At 35.7% G+C, this 7,500-nt stretch overlaps 1 protein-coding gene across 11 annotated transcripts in view; it reads left to right on the top strand.

Moving 5' to 3' along the window:
* Positions 1–7,500, top strand: part of LOC136854990 (FYVE, RhoGEF and PH domain-containing protein 4-like) — a 635,655-nt gene that overhangs the window by 587,270 nt on the left and 40,885 nt on the right. The gene's annotated exons all lie outside the window — the stretch shown is intronic.

Genomic DNA, 7,500 nt, shown 5'->3' with positions numbered 1-7,500 from the left:
GGTGCCGTGTTGGCGCAGCAAATTGAGTTTCAGTTTAATATGCGGTTCAACTGATTCTCCTTCAAGGCAGCTTTGTGTTGCTGGGGTTGTTTTTTTTTTTCTTTGCAAAGGTTGCTGGGAGCTTTTCGTTTCGCGAATGGCGGTGTTTATTTTGGTTGTTTGTCATTATGCTTCATTACGTTTAAGTTAAGGCCTCGAGCTGAATTAACACATGTGAATTCTTAACTGGAAATGCTTTGGCTTTGTTTCCGAAGCAAAGCGAAGTTAATGTCATGGAATTCAAGCTTAAAATTGCTTTATTAACTGTAATTTAAAAGTGTGTTTTGCAACCTAACGTTCTGTGGGCCGCGCTTTTTTCGCCAGCCGTACTGGAAATAATCAACGCACAATCACGTGTTTAATAGAAATAAATTTCGAACTCGCAATGGGATCGAACCCAGGACTCTCAAATGAAAGCGTCCTTGCCTTTCATTTGAGAGCCTCGGGTTCGATCCCGATATGAGTTCGAAATTTATTGTTACTCTGAGTTCCTCTCGTAGGAAATTCTGAACTAAAAATTAGTATTCTTTCTAATTGTTTAATACCACGTAAATGTAGACATTAAAACTAAACCAATTATTTTTCCTCGGATGCGAAAAGAATTTTATTGCGGTAAGTAATTAGTTCCTTGATAGTCGCAACTAATGTTAACATTTTAATGATCGAATTTCAGTTGCTTTTGAATTATAAAATGGAAGAGAGGTTCTGTAGTTCTTTAGTGCTTTGAACTGACTGGGGCAACTAACTACAATTAAAGGACTTTTGAGAGTGTTGAGAAATACACGAACGTATTTTTTGTAAATGTTGGTGATGGAAAGTAGTCAGATGGAAAAGCATTGAGATAGCTATCAGTTTCAGGCCTACAACAAATTGCGCTGAAGCTAAGTTAACGAAAAATTAATGAATAATCACAGGATTTTCAGTATTTGTTAATTTACATAAAGAAATCCATTATAAATCTGCATACCTGACCTACGCGTTGCTCTTTGCATACACATATATACATACTGACATATTTACCTTTGGCCATGAGAAATTTTAGATTGTCATTAACAATTTGTAAGTTATCTCTCTAGCCATAATGACATTTTATATGCTGTAATTAGGAACGGTACAGATAATGTAAAATGATTAATATTAAGCATTAACAATCGACTTTGTGAAAGGCACCTTTCCTCAGTGTCAGGCATCGACTCAGAATACTGCGCTGCTAGACCTGGAAAAGATAAGTTGCCAGGTAGCCAATAAATCATGTTTACGTAAAGTTACTCGGAAATTGTTATCTGGAGAATACAAAAGTATAAGCTTCCACCTTATCCAGGTAGTCATTAATATCATGTTTTTTTTTTAATTACTCAGAATTGGATATATGTAGCATAAAAACTATAAACCTGCGGCTTAGTGATGCTTCAGACATATAGTTGTACTACACATGTGTAAACTCTCACAGAAACCCTCGTATGTGAAACCTTTGTGTAACAGGAGCATAATTTTTATTTTTACTGATTTTAGAGACCACACTAACGTGTCACTGCAATTTCTTCCCCAGTGAAAAAGAAATTTTAAGTAAAATAGATAAGACAGACATTATGCCTTCAAAATACTCCAGAATCCTTAAGGGTCTTATTATCAATAGAATATATTAGATATTTCAGCTTAGAGAAGAGAGACTTCATTGTATAAGAACGATTTGTATATATAGAGTGATGGCTGTAAATCTAATGCTTGCTTTAGATTTTAATTGTTTTCTTGATTTTGAGGGTAGCAGTTCATTAAGCAGTGTTTATTGCTTAGCTTTGTTACAATAGTAGCAGTGAAGGCAATTTTAACTAGTCCTTATAGAGAGATTATTGTTTTGAGCAATTTCCAGAGTGGAATACAGTCCTTGGGGAATTTGGGTACCACATCTCTTCGCTGCTGGGAGAAAGGGAGCTGGGGATTTGGCACGATACATATACACCTGTGCTACCGGGGTCTAAGCTATGTCAGGCAGGGCAGCCGATCGAGGGTACGGCCTACCCCAACGCCAAATCAAAGCCCTTCAAAAGAAGGCATCGTGGTTACACCATATGAAAAATGGGAAAAAAGCACGTTAAACGAAGAAGAAGAAGATTGATAATAAATATTTAAAGAAGGGAATTGTTGTTGGGTATCGACACAGGTCGGAGTTCGGGGAAACAAAAGGGAATATTACTTGACAAAGAACATTACACAGTGCTCATGCTGGATTGATTATGTATAATTATTTCTTCTTGTCCCTGAAGATTTCAGTGTATATTTTATATATATATATATATATATATATATATATATATATATATATATATATATATATATATATATATATATATATATATATATATATATACATACATACATACATACATACATACATACATACATACATACATACATACATACATACATACATACATACATACACACACACACGTCCTCAGGGAACAAGAGAAACGAAGACCTCCATTCTTACAAATTTATGTCCGACTTTTCATGGCACATGTCACATTTTCAAGGCTAAAAAAGAAAATAATTTGCACCACAGATAGAATCACGGTATTAAACATTTTTTTAAATTAAAATATTTAAAATTCGCAAAAAATGGCAATGCAGCGTTAAAATTAGGTATATAAATGAACATAAAACAAGAGAAAAAAATGACCACAAAAGATATAGGTCAAGGGAACCAAGACAGACTCACCAAGCGAAATGAAAGAATAATTATCAGAGGATACAGCAAAATATGCATAAAGGAAAAGCTAGGCAACATATAACTGAGTTGACGACAATTGAGTGGGGGACAGTTCTCTTTATAATTATAGGCTCTAGGATAGTTAGATCGTGATGGTTGGAGACCGCCCTACTATTGAAAAGTCTTCATCTCTGATATTTGTTTTGCATCGTACAGCATGCTTTCTGATATTAGAGGCCTCTGGATTCGATAACTTGCATCCTGTACGGTGGCTTAAGCCTCTATGAGGGTCAATTCGTACCCTCAACCAATGGTTAGAGGATTCTTTGGTATTAATTTAACATTTAAAGTAGGAAACTTTTACTGCTTCAAAAGTTAAATTAACACCAAAGAATCCTCTAACCATTGGTTCACTTTTTACAGTCAAGGATCGTCTCAGCCACTTCTTCACGTCGAATATTGTATCTAAATACACTTGTCCGTGATGTAATCACGGAACATACGTGGGATGTACAAGGAGGCTGTTGAGGGTACGAATCGACTCTCATAGAGGCTTAAGCCACCGTACAGAATGCAAGTTATCGAATCCAGGGGCCTCTAACATCAGAAACCATGCTGTACGATGCAAAACAAATATCAGAGATGAAGATTTTTCAATAGCAGGGCGGTCTCCAACCATCACGATCTAACTATCGTAGAGACTATTATTATAGAGAGAATGTTCCCTACTCAATTGTCAACTCAGTTATATGTTGCCTAGCTTTTCCTTTATGCATATTTTCTTTCCATTTCGCTTGGTGAGTCTGTGCCTTGATTCCCTTGACCTATATCTTTTGTGGTCCTTTTTTTTTTCCCTCTCGTTTTATGATCATTAATGTACCTAATTTTAACGCTGCATTGCCATTTTTTGTGAATTTTAAATATTTTAATTTTATTTTAATTTTTTAATACCGTGTTTCTATCTGTGGTGCAAATTATTTCTTTTTTAGCCTTGAAAATGTGACGTCATGAAATCGGCAATAAATTTGTAAGAATGGAGGTCTTCGTTCCTCTGTTCCTTGAGGATGTGTATATTTTAGCCGTGGCTTCTCCTTCCGTGTGTGTGTGTGTATATATATATATATATATATATATATATATATATATATATATATATATATATATATATATGTATATGTATATGTATATATATATATATATATATATATATATATATATATATATATATATATATTATGTATATACACATACATATATCTATATACATATGTATATTATATATTTATATATATATATATATATATATATATATATATATATATATATATACAGTATATATTTATATATTAAATAATGAATATGTATCTCAACATTTTTTATATCTCTTATTTTTGTCATCAGGAACGATGCCAAAGGCTTGGTGTGTATCCAGTTGATATTAAGTATATATATGTTAAAGTAACACGTTCCCTATAAATAATAAGTATATTTTTTTAACAATTTCAACTTATTTTAGGCGGAAGTTTATTCTTAAGAACCACAGACCATAACGAATTCACATCAAAGACAGGAAGACCCCTCGAGATAAAAAAAGAGAAATGCTTAAATAAAGACACCTTTTCACTTAGAAGAGGACGTAGTGTATATAGGAAGCCATTTACATAATATAAACGCGGCTCTCGTCTTTTTTTTTTTTACCTCTCCTTGTTAAGGTAAGTGTGAAAGACAAAATGCATCTCTTTCAGAGGGGGGGTGGCGGGATCCCGATTTGGGAGCCCCCTTGACTGACTTTATGAGGGGGGGCGGTGGCAGAGTTATTACCTTTCAGGCCCAGGGACGGTGATGGCCTAAATGGCTATGTTGGAGGAGGTGGAGGAGGGGGAGGACGAGGAGGAGGTGGTGGTGATGTTAAGAGGTGGCCAGGAAATGAATTTTGGAAGAGGATACAGGGAATTGATTAAGTTTGACTATAATGAAGAGCAGAGGAAACAATAAAAATAAATTAAAAGCACATATTGGGGATCATAGTAGAAAAGAAAAGATAAAAGTATATTGTTTTATTTTCTTTTTTTCAGTAATCCGATGAACCCCATGGATGGGGTTGTTATCCTACACCAATTTCATTCCTGGCTTTGGGTCTTAAATATGCGTGCCTATGCCGTTCCGTCTTGCCAGGGATTCATACAGTACTTAGGTTCCCTCGTTAGTGCAGCAAATGCTATAACTGCAGACTGCAAGCAAACCCAACATATATATATATATATATATATATATATATATATATATATATATATATATATATATATATATATATTTATGTATATGTATATATCCCATATGCTTGTTAAGCGATATAGGTTTAATCTTGTTAATCAGTCCGGTGAATCCTATGGCTATTTTGCGAACTGCTATTATTATTATTATTATTATTATTATTATTATTATTATTATTATTATTATTATTATTATTATTATTATTATTATTATTATTATTATTATTGAGAAGATGAACGCTATTCATAAGGAGCAAGTTCACAGGGGCCTTTGGCTTGAAATTCAAGCTTCCAAAGAGTATGATGTTCACTTGACAGAAGCAACAGAAGGAAATATGAAATAAAGAAGAGATCAGTCATTAGAAAAAGAACAATTATGTGTAATTAAAATGCCTGCCAATCTCTTATAAGATCGGCCGTGAAAATAAGAGAGAAAAATGTGAAGAGATATTGATAACAGCAGAATTAGACACAAATGAAAATAATACATAAGGATTAACGAAAAATATCTTAGAAATGATGTAGTGTTTTGGAATCTAAAGAAAAGAACAAACATAATATTGCTTTTGTTTTTCGTTTGTTTACTTGACCGTAACCGGTTATCTCTCTCCATCTGATTCCTCTCCCTCTCTCTCTCTCTCTCTCTCACTCTCTCTCTCTCTCATCTTCTTTTGTCAGTAAGATTTTGTCTTTAATTCACTTTTCTCTCCCCGTCTGATTCTCTCTCTCTCTCTCTCTCTCTCTCTCTCTCTCTCTCTCTCTCTCTCGTCTTCTTTTGGCAGTAAGCTTTTGTTTTTTAATTGTCTCTCTCTCTCGATCATCTTCTTTTGTCAGTAAGCTTGTGTTCTTTAATTTCTTTGCTCTCTCCCCTTCTGATTCCTTTCTCTCTCTCTCTCTCTCTCTCTCTCTCTCTCTCTCTCTCTCTCTCTGTCTTCTTTGGCAGTAAGCTTTTTTGTTTTTAATTCTCTCCTCTCTCGATCATCTTCTTTGTCAGTAAGCTTGTGTTCTTTAATTTCTTTGCTCTCTCTCTCTCTCTCTCTCTCTCTCTCTCTCTCGTCTTCTTTTGGCAGTAAGATTTTGTTTTTTTAATTCTCTTCCCTTCTTCACTTCCTGTCTCTCTCGCTGTTCGGCTTCCCTCGAGAGTTAAAGGGTTTTCTTTCGTCTGGTGAAACCTGAGAATGATCGTCTATCAGACATTTCTTCACCCTCTTTTTCTTCTTCTTCTTCTTCTTCTTCATCATCATCATCATGTCGTCTTACTCATCCTAGTACTACTACTTTTCATCCTGATACTCGTCCTGTCCTTATCCTGATACTTCGCCTCCTATTTCTTTATCCTAATATCCTCCCTCTTCTCTGTGCTCATCCTAGCTCCCCTCTTCCTTATACTCCTCCTATCTTACTTCCTCCTCCTCATCTTACTCATCCTAGTACTCATCCTGATACTCGTCCTGTCCTTATCCTGATACTTCGCAGCCTGGTACCTCTTCCCCTCCCATTTCTTTATCCTAATATCCTCCCTCTTCGTGCTCATCCTAGCTCCCCTCTTATACTCTTCCTACCCTACCCTACCCTACTTCTTCCTTCTTATCTTCTTACTCATCCTAGTACTACTTCTATTCCTTCACCCTGATACTCGTCCTGTCCTTATCCTGACGCTTCTCAGCTTGGTACCTCTTCCCCTCCTATTTCTTTATCCTAATATTCTTCCCCTTCTTTGTGCTCATCCTAGCACTCCTTCTCCTTATTCTCCATCCTAATACTCCTCCTTCCTAATTGTATTACTCCTCTTCAAACTGCTTTAAGAGTACAGCTGAAGAAGGAAAAAAAATAGATGTAATGGTAGACAGACGATCTCTGTAAACGCATATGGCACCCAGGACACATCCTGTTATCCTGCGCTCTCTCTCTCTCTCTCTCTCTCTCTCTCTCTCTCTCTCTCTCTCTCTCTCTCTCTCTCTCTCTCTCATATCACTTCGTCTGCTTTCCTTCCTTTAACCATAATTAATTTCCTAGATGACACATGACCCTCTCTCTCTCTTCATTTTGAATAATTAGGGATAAGATCTGGAGTACTCTCGAAGTCTGCCCCCCCTTCCACCCGCTTTTAAGGGTTCAAGATGTGTGGATGTATATGGGGAGTCATTGTACTCCCCACATCCAATGTGGGGAGTTATTCTACTCCCCAGCCATGGGGAATTCTCACGGCATTTTGCTCAGTAACATGAGACGGCAGCTCTTTGGAAAAAACGCTGAATTTATTAAGTAAATTAATACACACCACTTCTCCCCATTTGTCGAATGCCAGAATTTAAACACCATTGAATTGTTTGTCTTTGATTGAATTACTGCCATTGTATTTAGTGACGTACAGGAAAACATAAAGTTTAATTACGATTATTATTATTATATTCAGAAGATGAACCCTATTCATGTGGAACAAGCCCACAGGGGCCATTGACTTGAAATTCGAGCTTC

Source organism: Macrobrachium rosenbergii, chromosome 3 (genome assembly GCF_040412425.1).
Source record: "Macrobrachium rosenbergii isolate ZJJX-2024 chromosome 3, ASM4041242v1, whole genome shotgun sequence".
Taxonomy (NCBI): domain Eukaryota; kingdom Metazoa; phylum Arthropoda; class Malacostraca; order Decapoda; family Palaemonidae; genus Macrobrachium; species Macrobrachium rosenbergii.
This window is presented reverse-complemented; position numbering and strand designations above follow the sequence as displayed.